Genomic DNA, 16,950 nt, shown 5'->3' with positions numbered 1-16,950 from the left:
TCTAGTTCTTTTCCAAAAATAGATTTCGTAAAATTATTATTTGTAAGTTAAAAGCATGACGCATCTAAAGTATTTAGAACTAAGCATGCGGCATCTAACAAAATAACAAATAATTAATAGAAATCATAAAGCAATTAAATCTATGCAAAAAGCAATAAAAGAATTAATTCATTTACCACAATCATGAAAAGTTGCTTCCTCCGTTGTCCCAGTGATGGGATCTAGCTCCGCATGGTGAAAACACACTCAAAGGAATTTTTCATTGCTCAAAAAGGTGTTTGCAAGGAGAAAAGGTATAAAACAGGGCCTTTGTAACAGTTATAATTGTTACAGATGCAACTATTACAAAGAAACAATGTTACAAGAGGTGTTACTAACTGAAGATAAGCGTGACTAATGGACTGTTACAGAACAACTTGAAATATACGACCCTAGAAAACGACTGTCCTTAACATCTAATGTTCTTCATGTTCATCTTCTCTGCAGCAGCAGAAACTTCTTTCTGCAACTCGTGATTTGATCACTCTGTTGCTCTCTGTTCTAACCCCTAACTCTCCATCCCCTTCTATGACATCCCAGCACTCTTTAAATACTCGACAGGGCCTCATTAACTTCTCGAATCATCTCCAAATCCTTCACATAACTTCGGAAGTAAAGAAAATATACTCTCCGGAATATCTTTCCATATTCGACTTTGTCGCGCGTCTGAATGGTTTTGACACATTCCGACAGACTCAGTCAACAGCCAGCACGAATCCAACTTCCTCCAGCCACACGCAGAACTCCAAAAATAACTCGGAAAATCCCGAAAATAACTTAGGTATGTGCATATACCCTGTTTTCTTCTAACTCCACGTAACTTTCGAAAACATAAGACTTACCATCGTTGTTTATTCGTAACAGGGTGGTATCAATCCAAAAAAAGAAACAAATCACTTTGAAATTCAAAGCAGAAATCTGACCAAAATCCGGTGCACATCATACTCCCCTGTCTTGCTTCGAACGGATTATCCATCCAAATTTAGCCGATTCTAAAGCCCACACCATCCCTGTTTAGCTGAATTGAGCCGACCAACCAAAAATCAGCCATTGAATCTCACTGCAACAAGCTCAAATCGCCAACCCTAATCTCTGGCCGGTGGCTGCAAAAGTTCCCTTCAAAAACTAAAATTTGAATGAAGAAGATGGTGTCCCCTATCATGTTTTGGGGTGCGAATAGCAGGTGCCCAACTGAGGTGCCCTTAGTATTTGAGGTTCCCCTTAACCAAAATGAGAGTCCGCATAGCACGTGTCCTCCGGGTGCCAAAATCAACTTTTCGAGCCGAATTTTCCAAAAATGTTTATTTCCCAAAAATGCCTACAAACACATAAAATAACAAAATTAGTACAAAAACGAGTACCAACAATATATAGTATTGAGATCAAATTAGACACAAAAATGTGTCTATCACATATATAGGGAGGGGTAGTTGGTTGAAGGTGCATATGCATACCATGTACCAAGTAAGCTTCACAGCTTAGCCGGAACGCTATGAATGATGCCGAAGGCTCATTCTAAGTTGCGTAGCCTTACGAATGGAGCATATGATGCTGAGGAATCACTATGCCATTCCACGGACTCGATGATGCATCACTTGGATGTATTTGACAGAACGGCTTATACGGACTAGGCCATTACCACTATTGCTTTGCCACAACCTAGCAAACGAGTTGGATTAAGTTTCTGTCCTTTCGAGGATGAACTACGGTCTGTGCTTGATTCCTTTTGAGTAGGGAAGTATACGTAGGCATCCGCAATGAGTTGCAGCATTGCCGGTCCAGCACGTTGGCCCCTCATATCATCTAAGCTCGGTAACTCGATACAAGAGATGATTGCGACCAGACTTGATGAGGAATGTTGCATTCCATCAAGTGGATTCTCATACTTTCTATCAAGCTACAAAGAGTCATTAAAGCTGAGTAAAATAATGACAATACGCTTAGAGCGGCCTATGCCTAAGTCCACGGTTTATGCCTTAAGTCTGGATATGACTCGGGAGCTGACGGTTGCTCATCTAGATAGGAAATTCAGTGATGAATTCCCTACGTTGAGTCACAGCCAGTGATGCGTGCAATACGCATTGTCCATAACCTCCATGGCTTGAACTCTTGGCAAAGGCCTTATGGCCCTATACCCTTCTGCGGACAAGGGTGACTTTGGAACGGTGTGGAAGCTAAGCTAGATGTATCATGCTCCACGAGCATGCTTGCAAGGGCGAATGGACGTGCATTTTCCCATCCTTAAGGCCCGAATCGTAACTTCATCAATTGCGCAGCGGGGGAGTTACGGCCTGCAGGGCAACGCGCCAAAGGCGTAATTTTTCGGTCCGTCACAGTTGGTATCAGAGCAAGTTCCGAGAAAACACTAGGGACTGTGCGGAGTGGACTCGTCAAACGAGTATTTTTCCTTCAAAGGGAAATAAAGTTGGAGAGTAGGCCAACTTTTGCGCGGAAAGAGTATGTAACTGCTTTGCCAGTTACTATGCGAATCGAGTTGAGCTTGTTTAAGTATTGTGAGTTTGCCTAGCCTAAGTGGAACCCCACTTACGAGTGGATATCCGGAAGACCGTCTGGGACGATGGGTAGGCAATGGGACTGATCATCCGCACACGATGGCACTGGCCATGGGTGTGTGTTGTCAGGCCTGGCTAGCATCCCACTTACGAGTGGCAACCTGGATGACCGTCAGGGACGGTGGGCAACTGGAAACTGTTCCTCACAGTATTGTACTAAAATCTGGTCATTTCGATGACACTTTTCAACTTGTGAACCTTAGGGATTCTTGGGTGGTGGTATAGGACGCCATTCAGGATAACTGGTCGAGATATCCTTTTGGCACTGGCCAATTGCGATTCTTGGTATTGTTGTGGGCACTTTTGGATTCCTGGGCAGGTGGTATGGGATATGTGCTCAGAAGGTCTAAATTGTTGTTCATGACAACTTGAAGAAACCCGTGATTTCTGAGCATCTGGTATGGGACTTTTGTTCAGCAAATCCAAACCGAAGAGATTTTCCACAATAGTTTTGTTTTGAATTTCGGGGACGAAATTCTTTAAAGGGGTGAAGAGTGTAAGACCCCATGTTTTTAGCATGGCGCATGCTAAAGGATGCGCCATTGCTCGAGATGTAGCTTCATACAAAGCTTCTATTGCATGTGAGTTACATCTGGCCCAGGGACAATATCCGGTGCCAACTAAGGCACATCGCGTATGCATATTGACTAAGGCCAATATGGCATTAATTGGAGGCTACATTGGCCAAGAGCCAATCTCGCATCAAATGATGCATTAGGCTAGTTGAGTAGATGGCCTTGAATATGTACAGCCAACATGGCTGGACATCGGGTGGAAAATGTACAACCAACATGGATGGACATCGAGTTGGTAATGTACAGCCATCACGGTTGGACATAGGAGTGGCCTACGGGCCAAAGCCATAATATAACCATCCTGGCTGAACACCGAGTTGACATTTGAGTGGCATATGGGCCAAAATCGGAAATACAGCCATAACGGCCCTTCATCGGGTTTGGCTCAAGAAGTGTTCAGCCATCCTGACCGGGCATATGAGCTGGCATGTGAGCCAGAACTGAATGTACAACCATCTTGGCTGGTTATTCAGAAATATATGGCAACGACCATGAATAGTAAAAGTGGGGAGTTGATGAATGATTTTTGCTCCCCCAATTTGAGTTGTAAAAATGTCAAATTAACATATATAGGGAGGGGTAGTTGGTTGAAGGTGCATATGCGGACCATGTACCAAGTAAGCTTTACAGCTTAGCCGGAACGCTATGAATGATGCCTAAGGATCATTCTAAGTTGCGTAGCCTTACGAATGGAGCATATAATGCTGAGGCATCACTATGCCATTCCACGGACTCGATGATGCATCACTTAGATGTATTTGACTGAACGGCCTATACGGACTAGGCCATTACCACTATTGCTTGGCCACGACCTAGCAAACAAATTGGATTAAGTTTTTTGTCCCTTCGAGGATGAACTTCAGTCTATGCTTGATTCCTTTAGAGTATGGAAGGATACGTAGGCAGCCGCAATGAGTTGCAGCATTGCCGGTCCAGCACGTTGGCCCCTCATATCATCTAAGCTCGGTAACTCAATGCAAGAGATGATTGTGGCCAGACTTGATGAGGAATGCTTCATGCCATCAAGTGGATGCTCATACTTTCTATCAAGCTACGAAGAGTCAGTAAAGCGGAGTAAAATAATGACAATAGGCTTAGAGCGGCCTATGCCTAAGTCCACAGTTTATGCCTTAAGTCTGGATATGACTCGGGAGCTGACGGTTGCTCATCTAGATAGGAAATTCAGTGATGAATTCCCTACGTTGAGTCACAGCCAGTGATGCGTGCAATACACATTGGCCATAGCCATTATGGCTTGAACTCTTGGCAACAACTTTATGGCCTTATACCCTTCTGCGGATAAGGGTGACTTTGGAACGGTGTGGAAGCTAAGTTAGCTGCATCATGCTCCACGATCATGCTTGCAAGGGCGAATGAACGTGCATTTGCTCAGCCTTAAGTCCCGGATCCTAGCTTCATCAATGACGCACCGGGGGAGTTATGGCCTGCGGGGCAACGCGCCAAAGGCGTAATTTTCCGGTCCGTCACACTCATCTTTGTCACAGAAACGACATCTCTTATCAGCAGTAATGTCCCTTCTACTTAACCTATCTCTTGTTTGTAATCTATTGTGAGCAATGGTTCATAAGAAAAACTTCACTTTATGTGGAAATTTTTGCTTCCATATGTAAGAAAAGATATGAACCTGACTTTCATCAGTCTACAAAATATCCAGAGAATCATAAGTGGATTTGACAGTAAACTGACCTTTTGGACCAATAGACCATTGAAGAACATCCTTTGCGTCCTTGTTGAGAGTCACAAAAATTAAACATCTTTGTAAGTCTGCATATTCTCTTCTGGCATTTGCATTTAGTCTTCTAGGCACATTAAGATTCCAAGAAGCATCTTCCTCCACATAAACCTCTGCCACCATTTTGTTTTTTGCGCTTGAAATAACATATAAACTTGGATACTTCAAGTAAAGAGGAATGTCAAACAGCCAACTGTCCAACCGAAAACTGGTATTACTACCAGAATTAATCTTGAATCTAACATGATTCCTAAAGAATTGACTATTCTTCATGATTCATTTCCAAACAGATCTCCCATAAGAAGTTTTTGGAAGATTAAAAAGCCATCCCCTCTCTGTGCCATATTTTTCAGCAACTATTTGTCTCCATAAAACTTCTTTTTTTGTTACAAACCTCCACTGCCATTTAGAGACAAGAGATGAGTTCATCTGTCTTAGATTTTTTATTCCAAATCCACCATACTTCTTTCTTTTGTAAAGAGTCTTCCACTTCACCAGATGCATTTTTTTCTTTCCGTTGTTGTCATTCCACAAGAAATCCCTCATAAGCTTCTCTAATTTTTTTGCAACTGAGACTGGCATAACAAATATGGACATATAGTATACTGGTAAACTACCAAGCACACTATTGATGAGATTGATTTTCCCTGCTCTACGCAGTAACTTTTTCTTCCATCCTTCAAGTTTGAGAATAAACTTTTCAATTATCTTATCCCATTTTGCTACACCACCAGATTTGTCCCCAAGAGGTAATCCCAGATAAGTTGTTGGTAAATGACTTGAATAACAGCCCAAAACTGAAGAAAACTGAGTTAAATCACCATCATAATTAGCCCCAAAATTTTGACTTTTGGCAAAGTTAATTTTAAGACCCCGTGAGCTGCTCAAAAGACAAGATTAAAAAAGAAAAGTGTCATCAGCAAATTGCAAATGACTAATAGTCTTGCCCCCTTCAGTTGCTTGAAAACCAGCAATTAAACCTTGCTCTTGAGCTTTCGAGATCTTGAAAGAAACAACTTCTCCAACTAAAAGAAAAAGAAAAGGGTAAAGGGGATCCCCCTTCCTAATTCCTTTTATTGCTTTAAAGTAACCTTAACCTGTTGAAGAGCCATTCATTAAGACTGAGAATCTGACCAACTCAACACAGTATCTTACCATTTCCTCCATTTATCACCAAAATTCATTTTATCAAGAATTTCATCAATAAAATTCCAATGAACATGATCAAAAGCTTTTTCAAAATCAACTTTAATCAAAATACCTGGTTTTTTGCTTCTTATTCTTGAGTCTATGAACTCATTAGCCACCAAAACACCATCTAGAATTTGCCTTTTCTTGATAAGAGCTATTTTATGAGAAGAGATTATATCAGGCAGAGTATCCTTGAATCTTTCATCTAGAACCTTTGAAATAACCTTGTACACCCCATGAACCAGACTAATAGGTCTCAAATCTTTAACTTATTCAATAATTTCTTTCTGAGGAATGAGAGCTATAAATGTATTTTTCAGCCTCCAGTCCAAGTAATTCTTTTGCTGCAATTCTTGGAAAACCTGCAAAAAATCATTTTAAAAAATTTCCCAACAAAGAACATAGAAACCAATTGGAAATCCATCTGGTCCAGGTGCTTTTTCTTGCCCCGAAGCATTCTTCTTCTGTCACATTCCTTTCTAGCCAGAGTTTCTTCTCTTCAGAAATTGTTTTGAAGTCCATAAGATCTATTGAAATAATTCTTGAAGCTTGAGTTTGAAATATATTCTGAAAAAAATATACAATCCCTTCTTTAATCTCCTTAATATCTGTAGTCATCTCTCCTCTAATCTTAATGGCACTAATGTAACTTCTTATTCTTCTATCAGTTGTTAATTTGTGAAAGTATCTTGTGTTATCATCCTGATTCTTCATATGGACAACCCTTGACCTTGCTCTCCATTTTTCTGCTTTTAAGGTAGATAACTTGCAAAAATCTTGTCTAGCTTTCAATATTTCATCTCACTGCTCTTCTGCCATTATTTGTATTTTCAAGTGCATCCAGAGTTACAAAAGTATCTTCTAATTCTTCCATCTTATTGTCCAAGTCTCCATATTCTTGCTTGCTGCATAATCTCAATATGGGTTTTAACATTTGTAATTTCTTACAAAAGGTAAAAACAGCTCCACCTGAAACATTAGTAGACATCCAAAAAGAATTGATGAAAGAAATGAAATTAGGATGAGTAAAACAGAAATACTCACAGCGGAATGGGCCAGGGCCTGTCCTTACACCATCACAAATAAGAGCAATGGGATTATGATCACTACAAGGTATTGAAAGAGCTTGTTGAAGAACATTAGGTAATTGTTGTTCCCAAGTAGCTGAAATGATAATTCTATCAATTCTGCTTCTTATACCGTTAAACTGATTGTTGGTCCACTATAAGTTTCTCCATCCAAAGGTAAATCAAACAAAGCATGCTTAGAAATGAATCTGTTAAATCTCCTCATACCCACTGTAGCTACCCCCATAGAAGATCTTTCATGTAAAAATCTTATTTCATTAAAATCACCTCCAATTACCCATGGTAAACTTCAATAACATCTCACTTCTTCTAGCTCTCTCCAAAAAAGTTTCCTTTCTTCAGAATCATTGTCATTAGGAGCATAAATCCCAGTAAAAATCCATTCAAATTTTGTGGCACACATTTGATATAAAATAGTAATAGAATAGTGACCAATTAAAGAATCTAAAACTATGATTTTAGAGTCATCCCAACAACAAAGGATACCTCCTGAGTTTCCTACTGAAGGTCAATCAAGCCATTGCACATTCTTGTTCCCCAAAGTTTGCCAGACCAACAAATCACTGCATTGCTGAATTTTAGTTTCCTGTAGAAAAAGAATAATTGGTTTCCAATCTCTTGCTTTCTTTTTAGCTACATCTCTTCTGCAAAGATCATTAAGGCCTCTCACATTGCAACAAATAATTTTGAAATCCATTAACATGAAAATCCCCAAGAAAAAATCCTAACAAAGAGAATAAATTATGTGTTGGAGCACTGCTCGGTCGAACTCGCAAGTGTTGCTATCTCAAGCTTGTTTATCAAGTTTAGTTGCCAAAACTATAAGTCTTGATTTCTAGTCTACTAATAGCTAAGTCTCGTAGTAGGATAGAAAGTGTAGTTGAGCTTTAAGACTCCACGGTGTTCATCATGCAAAGACGGAGAACTATTCAAGGAACTGGTGGAACTTCATCGACAAAAAGGTATGTGGAGACTTGAACTCATCTATCACTCAAAAGTCTATTTTATCTCCTATCTTGAGACAAAAGTCATATTGCTATATAGACTATGATTATACACATGTACTATTTCGAGCTGAGTTTATCTCGCTTATCTATTTCTCGAAATATGTGTTGGTAAGCTTTCGCTTTGGCCAAGTTCATCTTTACTAGTGACGAAAGTCATATTAGTTTCAATCACTTGAAAATCACTTTGACGAAAAATAGTTTGTGAAAAACAACTATGTAACGTTCTCTAAGAATGTTTCAATGATTGAAATGGGAGTTTAAAATAAATAACCATAGTTGGATATAAACATTGTGAGACAACTCATATGTGTGTAAATCCAATATCCTTGAACCAAAGTATGTGTACTTTGCTGCTCAGGATAACCGGAACTAAAGTCCGCGTACTGTCGGAAGTTCACATCCCCTGAATTTCTGCTGGAGTTTGGGAACTGAAAACAAACTTATTCCGGGTACTTAAGTCCGCGTACCAGTATGTGTACTTAAGTAGGTTATTTTCTAAAAACAGTTTAATTCGTGAACTAAGACATTTATATTTTAAGGAATGCAATCTTTGCAAGTCGTGGCTATAATGTTCATGAATCGATTCGAGTGAATCAAAATTATTTTTGTTTCGATTGTGTCTTGTATACTTCTATGAGATTTAAGAAATTTAACAACTCTCTAACTAGTTCCTTTGAGTTATTTGAACTAGTTGTGGTAAAGAAGAATAAGGTTGATATGAAAGTGCTCATATGGCTAACCTATGGTTAACTACCGTTGAACCAACGACTTGTACACGTTTAGGTACGGTTACTCAAACCTAAAAGAAGTTACATTTCATATGTTTATAACAAGCTAAGTTCGATCTAACGGTTGAAAGATATTAGCTTGAATCTAATCAGGTTTTCATCTAACGGTGAATATTGAATGCTTTGTTATCAAGGTATCATTGATTGCAAACCCTGATTTGAAGACTATATAAAGGAGAACTCTAGCAACTGGGAAACCTAATCCCCACACCTCCTGTGTGATACTAGTTGTATAAGCTAGAGTCGATTCTCCTTTAACCTTAGGCTTCTATCGAGACCCTGTAGGTCAACAACTTGAAGACTTCATTGGGACTGCGAAGCCTGACCCAACTATTTTCTCTGTAGTTGTGTGATCTGATCTTGTTGTTTCTATCGTATTTGAGTACAATCGTAAGATTGGCTTGAGATTAATTTCTCCGATAGGCAAGATAAAAATTAGTCACAAACATCTTCGTCTCATCGTTTGTGGTTCCACAATATCTAGTTTCGCCATCATACAATTTAGATTATTGTGAGGTGATTGATAATTCTATGCTATTTTTCGGGAATATAAGTCTGGGTTATCGATTGGTTCATGTTCACCTTGATTTATCAAAAGACGAAACAAAACTTGTAGGTATTTCTGTGGGAGACAGATCTATCTATGATATAGATTTGTTTATTAAAGTCTTCGACTTTGGGTCGTAGCAACTCTTAGTTGTGGGTGAGATCAGCTAAGGGAATCAAGTGCGTCGTATCCTGCTGGGATCAGAGACATAAGGAGCACAACTGTATCTTGGATCCATGTGAGATTGATTGGGGTTCAACTACAATCCAGACCGAAGTTAGTTTGTAGTAGTCTAGTGTCTGTAGCGGCTTAATACAGTGTGTGTTCAATCTAGACTAGGTCCTGGGGTTTTTCTGCATTTGCGGTTTCCTCGTTAACAAAACTTCTGGTGTTTGTGTTATTTCTTTTCCGCATTATATTTTTTTATATAATTGAAATATCACAGGTTATGTGTTGAATCGATCAATTGGTAAATCCAACCTTTGGTTGTTGATTGATACTTGAACATTGGTCTTTGGTACCGTTCAAGTGATTTCTCTTGTATTCAATAAGACTCGCAGATTTTTATTTGCTTGAGTAAGTATTGAATCGAGAAAGTGAGATATAACTCCTTCATGTACTTTTTATTAAGATTGAGTCTGACTATCTAGTTGATTCTCTTAAAAGTATATTGGAGTTAGTCCATACAGATTGCTAAGCGAAATATTGGGTGTGGTTGTTAGACCCCAGTTTTTTCAATTGGTATCAGAGCACACAAACACGTTTAAAGACCTTATAAGTCTGTGTTTGTAGCGATCTGACTATATGGATGGCAGTAATATCTCCTGCAAATGCATCACAAGAAATAAAATCTCTGTCTCGACAGTATCTATCAAAGAGAATGATTCGTCAATCTCAAATATAGAAGAACCTAGTGTTCGGACGAGACAGACAGACACTGACTTGGGTTACTCTGATTACCTTTTAAAAGAGTCTACCTCCATTGATGAAAGAGATACAGCTGAAGAGAGTGAACTGATTCTAAATCTTGTTAGAATCCAAGCTTTTAGATTTAATCGGTTGAAAAACAGTGTCAATGTTCTTCTTGGTATAATAAGAGACCGTGATTCCAAAAACGCTGAAGATCAGTCTTCACGTACCCTACTTGAGGCAAGTCTCAAAAAGGATGCCTTGTAAATTGAACATCGCCTGAATAAACTCTCGATTCAATTGTTCCAAAAAATCCTCTATACCATCTACTTCTATTGCAACTGAGAAATTTCCATTTTCAGAAGTAAAACCGGAATCCCTTCCTATTGAAAAAGATGTGCCTGGAATATCCACTAATCAAGGATGTTGGACATCACATGGTAGGAAGAAATCTTCAAACGATGATGTTAAGTCTGTACTATCTCGTGATCAGAAAGTATGTCTCTTTTGTGATTCAAAAGGGTCTGTCATGCAAAAGAGAAACTCTAGGTTGAATAACAATTCCTTTGTTAGGCTTCAACACACCTTAGACTTGATCCTCAAAGGTGTAAATGACATTCGTATGGCTAAACCAATTGGTTTTAGTACTCACCCTGGTATTCTACCAGGAAAGTCAGTTCTATGAGTTCCTCATCTTGATCACTGTATACCGGTTTTAGTAGTTGAGAACACTTTTTCATAATCTAGTTTATACATTTTCAGCATTATGGCGTTGCAACAACAGATTTTGGTTCCCGTCCCAAATAAAACTATAGAACACTCGGCGTTTTGGGTGATTTTTTTTTTCTGTGTGTGCATAAATACCATGTTCAAGCAGGTACACGCACGGTTATCTCGTAATAAAAAAAATTGATCCAAGATTTAACCAGGGAGGATCCCTTCACACTTCTATATTCACATTATCTCACACTTTGGGAGATATTTTTCTCGATAAAACATAAATGGTAGAGTATATGAAGCTAATATTTTTGGAATATGCTCGTCTAACAAATCTCTATAAACCCACAAAAAATGAGCTCATTCCGAAATTCTAAACCTCACCATCTACCGATTTTAATTTTAACCGTGGAAAATTCATTGATTTTCGACGGTTGATTTTCAAAGTGCTAGATGGTAGAGCTATACGTTTCAGAATTTGATCATTTTTTGTGGGTATGTAGATCGTGATAAAACAAAGATATCACCGAAATATTAGCGTCAAAAACGCTACCGTATGGTTTTTGTACGAAAAAAAAGTATCTAAATTGTGAGATAGTGTAAATATAGAAGCACGAGGGGATCTCCCTCTGATTTAATTGCTTAATTTCAAATATAATACACATGTTTTTGTGCCAGCACTAAGCTCAATAAACAAAGTGTCTATTAACTAACTTCCACACTAACCAAAAGACTAATTAATTAAGAAATATCTATACAAGATCTGCCACCAGCTAGCAAGTAAGTGCACATTTCTATACGCCATTGGAAGCCTATTCTGACTTTCGAGCCTCACCACTCATGGCATGTGCAGAAGTTTCCCAAATCTCTCGGGCACTGTGTACAAAGAATTATCTTTAAAATGATGCTCTAGTGCAAGAGCTGAAATATTCACTTCGGAAGACTTTTGGCATATTAAGACCCACCAAAGAAAATTCTCTATATAATAAGTGGCTCATATCAACAACAGAGTCGGCATTTTTCTTCTTCAGCTTGTTGTTCCAAGTTCCAACTCTCTCCTCTGCAATGGAAAAGGATCATGAAATGGCAATAACCCAGATGAGGAAATCACTTGAGAAACTCGGATTATCGACTCAGGTATGGTTGCAACTAACATCTTGTTAATTTGCAGTTTAATCATATGCATAAACTCATTTTATATTATAATTTTGGGTATGGCAGAATTATAATGATGCTACACTTTTAAGGTTCTTGATAGCAAGATCATTAGATATTGAAAAAGCAACAAAGATGTTTGTTGAGTGGAAAAGTTGGAGAGATGAATTTGTGCCATTAGGATTCATACCGGACAGTGAAGTACCAGATGAATTGGGTGATGAAAAGATTTATTTGCAAGGTCTGTCAATAATAGGTCAACACCCGGTCATGGTGATCAAAGCTAACAAACATTTCCCTTCCAAGGATCAACTTCAATTTAAGAGTACTTTCTTTTTTTTCTCACTCTTTCATATTATTGCTGTACATTTGTTTTAGGTACAACTACAAGTCAAAGAATGTCATTGTTAGTTGTTATCATACTCTTATCGCATTCACATGAATTTTCAACTTTGCAGAGTTTTTAGTGCATCTTTTAGATAAAACTATTGCGAGGTACGCACAATCTAACCAAATAGTTTGTCCCTTACAAGGATGATCAAATCTTTTCGATTTTTGTTTTCGTGTTTGTGTTAGAATTAAGTTTTTGTAGCTCATGTTTTCTATATGTGCATGGCTTAGTTCGTTCAAGGATGGCAAAGAAATAGGAAATGAGAAGCTGATGGCAGTTTTGGACTTGGAGAAAATAAGTTATAAGAATGTTGATGCTCGTGGCCTGATTATTGGCTTCCAGTTTCTCCAGGTACATTGTTAGTTGTTAAATCGAAAATGCACAAAAGACTCTCAAGGTTTTAATGATGAAATCTTTCTTGCAATGCAGGTATACTATCCAGAAAGACTAGCAAAATATACATGTTGAATATGCCATGGTTCTTCGTACGTGTTTGGAAGATGATTTCTTACTTCTTGGAGAAAGCTACTCTAGAAAAGGTATGTGTGTATCTTTGCAACATAAGCACTATGTGATGAAAATCCATAACTTATGGAGGCATTAATTAAGAGCATTAGCAAACACTCGGAAATAAAGTTTTGTTGTGTATGTGATAATATGCTTATATGCAGGTCATTATAGTGAGCAATGAGGAACAACGTAAAGATTTTGCTAACCAAATCGGGGAGGATACGTTGACAGAGGATTATGGTGGTCGAGGAAAGCTTGTACCTATTCAAGACGTTACAGTTAATCATTTCCCCGAGCAAGTTATTTCATTAATCGACAATAGTTAACGCGCATTTGCTCTCAAAACTACCTGATGAGAGCCAAAATAGTGATTAAGAAAAGGCTATACAGTATATTGTTTTTATCCGGCTATAAATGAGTGTTTATGTAATTCACCTACTAGCAAGACCATGTGTAAATTGTCAATAATATCGAACATTTATATAATCAGATTTGGTGAAGTTGTTAGTGATTTGAAAATGCATAATTAGTTACCAACTTTGATCTTATAAACCGATCGGAAAAATGATAATGCTGCTACCATTAGTATATGCTACTTAAATTGATCGTTTAATTCACAGATCGTATAAAACCACTAAAAATTAAATGATCAACCCTAAAATGTGAAAATCTAACCCCCGTACAATTAGTGGTCAAGAAAATGATACGAACCACAAGTTTAAATGGTCTATACTTTCACCTTCCAGTATACTTTACAATCAGCTTTGTAGCTTATCACTTAACATTCATTTTCATTTGAGATTTAACTGTTGCTTTAAAAATCTGAACTTCACTTATCAAGTCATGCCTCCAAAACAGTTCAGTGAAAAGATAATCCGATTTTTTTTTTTTTTTGATTGTGAATGATTTTAGAATTTTATAGTAAGAGCTCTCAACGGTATATAGGTCCAAACAAACCAAAACATTATCCGCCAACTGATGAAAAGAAGAGCCACATTATTTGTAGGACGTGCTGAACATGTAAAGTTTATGTCTCCACACATAATTCAAAAAAAAAATATATGTAAAATATGCCTAGCATTTTTGAGCAACAATACGAGGTAAATACAAGTGTTTTTTTTATCTCTCCTCGAGCTCTGCTCCGTCACTGTGACGTATGAAAAAAATCTGCAGTTGCAATTCAGTGTTCAAATCAATCACTTATCTTTACCTAACAGTCATTGGAATCCTAAAATTCTTCAGTATGATCTTCACCTGCTTGCACATTTACACTACTCATTCGACTGTTATTAGAAAGATAGAGAACATACTTCATAAACAACAAACCAACACCAGGCACCATTCAAGTATTAAGAAAAGTTCAAGTTTTTACAAGAACATCGCCAGATTAATTGCATCACAAGGAAATAGAAATAAACAAAACATTAAATCTAACACATCCGAAAATCCTTCAGTTTCATTACAACCCCTTTGTACAACCAAAAACCAAGGTTGTAATTTTGCAATCCTAACTGCTAAGCAAAGTCATACTACCCTTTCTACTGCAACAGTTCAATCTGCTTCCCGTTCCAATCATTTGTTTCCTTTAGAACCCCAAAATCATATCATGCTTCACAAAATAAGAAATCCTAACACACAAAAAAATAACACCATAAAAGATCTTACCACCTGATGTTAGATGTTGAAACTCCTTTCTCCAGGCACTTCTTCAGTGACTTTAAATACCATCAATTTCTTTATAAATTTTTACGAAGATGTTCAAGAGCTTCTCAGTACTCTAGTCCTAAGGAAATTGATAGTATTTCAGGGATAATTACTCAGAATCATCCTCACTGTCGCTGGTATAGTTCAACTCATCAAAGATGTAGTAAGGAGCTTTACCATCATCACTATCCAAAGTTGTATAAGGCCCCTGGAGATCTTCATCCTCATATTCTTCATCCTCAACATTATCTTCACCATCACTGCAAAGCACCATTGGACCAGAGAACACAAAATTTCCATCAATATCCATCCCTTGAATTTCCTCTCCGTCAGAGTCGACATTTAGCGGTTCTGACATGGTCCGAGAAAACTTTCGGGGAGTGTGTGTCTTCTCTGCAAGATAACGTTCATACATTGCATCTTCATATTCTTGTCTTTTCTTCTTCTCCTTCTTTATTTTTCTTGCCCTCTTCCTTCTCTTATGTGAATCGTCATTGCTTTCCTCCTTCCCCTCCTCATAATAGTCCTTCTTCTCCTCATCTTCACTATCGCTCTCAGTCGTACTTCGAGTCTTCCCCCATGATGGCTTCCATGTTCCTCTTCTCTGAAGTCTCCTTCGATGTCTACGAGCATCAATCGCTTCTACTTTTCAATAATATCGAAAATTGTCAATAATATCGAACATTTATATAATCAGATTTGGTGAAGTTGTTAGTTGTTAATGATTTGAAAATGCATAGTTGGTTACCAACTTTGATCTTATAAACCGTTCGGGAAAATGATAATGCTGCTAGCTTTAATATATGCTACTTTAATTGATCGTTTAATTCACATAATCACAGATCGTATAAAACCAATAAATATTAATGATCAACCCCAAAATGTGAAAATCTAACCATTATACAATTAACGGTCAAGAAAATGATACGAAGCACAAATTTAAATGGTCGATTCTTTTTACTTTCCACTATTTACTAGTTATATTATTCAATGGAATGAATTACAAGTTCATGAAGAACAGACTGATGGTGTTTGCAGTTACTCAAAGTAATTGTCTTGCTTAAAGAAACAAGAAGAGAAAACAGATATTAATACAGATAACTGTTGCACACAGTTAATGACCAATCAGGTCTAGATCTAACTAAGCCAATAAGAGAGCAACATGTCACTAGTAGTGACAGCTAGCAATGACTGAGTGGAACAGGCTGTAATGGAGTGTAAGAGAAGTGTCACTCAGTAAGTGTGTTGCTATTAGCCCCCCTCAAGGTGTAGTGAGATGAAGAGAGCACCTGGAACTTGTCTCGCAGATAACCAAATCTTGGTGCAAACAAACCCTTAGTGAAAATATCATCTAGCTGATCAAGAGTGCAAATATAAGAGACTTGCAAATCTTTATCCTGAACTAATTCCCTCACAAAGTGAAATTCAACAGTCATATGTTTCATGCGACTGTGAAAAACATGATTGGAAGAATAGGAGATGGCACTTAAATTGTCACAATGTAGAGTAGGAGCCATAGGGATGAAGATGTGCAGGTCTTTAAGCAACTGGCAAACCCAAGACAACTCTGCTGCAATGAGTTAAACTCCTATATTCAGCTTCAGTAGATGATCTGGCCACTGTATTTTGTTTCTTACTAGGCCATGAAATAGGACTAGAGCCAAAAAAAGATGCAGAAACCACAAGTACTTCTTCTTGTATCTGGATCTCTAGCCCAGTCAGCATCACTAAATCCATGAACAGCAAGAAGCCTTTGAAAATAACTGAGAATCCTTTTTAGCATCTATGAAATGATCAGTAGTTGGTTGTTGTGTATGTTGACATACTTGATTGAAAGCATAACTAATCTCTGGTCTTGTCCATGTTAAATACTGTAATTCACCAACTAAAGACCTAATAAGAGAGTTCATGATGTAGCAGTGAGTTTACAGCTGACAGGAATTGGAGAATTATAAGGTTTGGCACCAGACATATCAAATTTATCCAATAAGTCAAGAGCATAT

The 16,950-nt window shown here is 37.8% G+C and overlaps 1 pseudogene; it reads left to right on the top strand.

Moving 5' to 3' along the window:
• The first annotated feature begins 12,221 nt into the window (after nt 1-12,221).
• On the top strand, nt 12,222-13,720 carry LOC113277743 (annotated as a pseudogene).
• Nucleotides 13,721-16,950: the final 3,230 nt, after the last annotated feature.

The sequence above is a fragment of the Papaver somniferum genome, chromosome 5 (assembly GCF_003573695.1).
Source record: "Papaver somniferum cultivar HN1 chromosome 5, ASM357369v1, whole genome shotgun sequence".
Lineage (NCBI taxonomy): Eukaryota > Viridiplantae > Streptophyta > Magnoliopsida > Ranunculales > Papaveraceae > Papaver > Papaver somniferum.
Note: the sequence above shows the minus strand (reverse complement) of the source record. Positions and strands in the feature narration are given on the sequence as shown.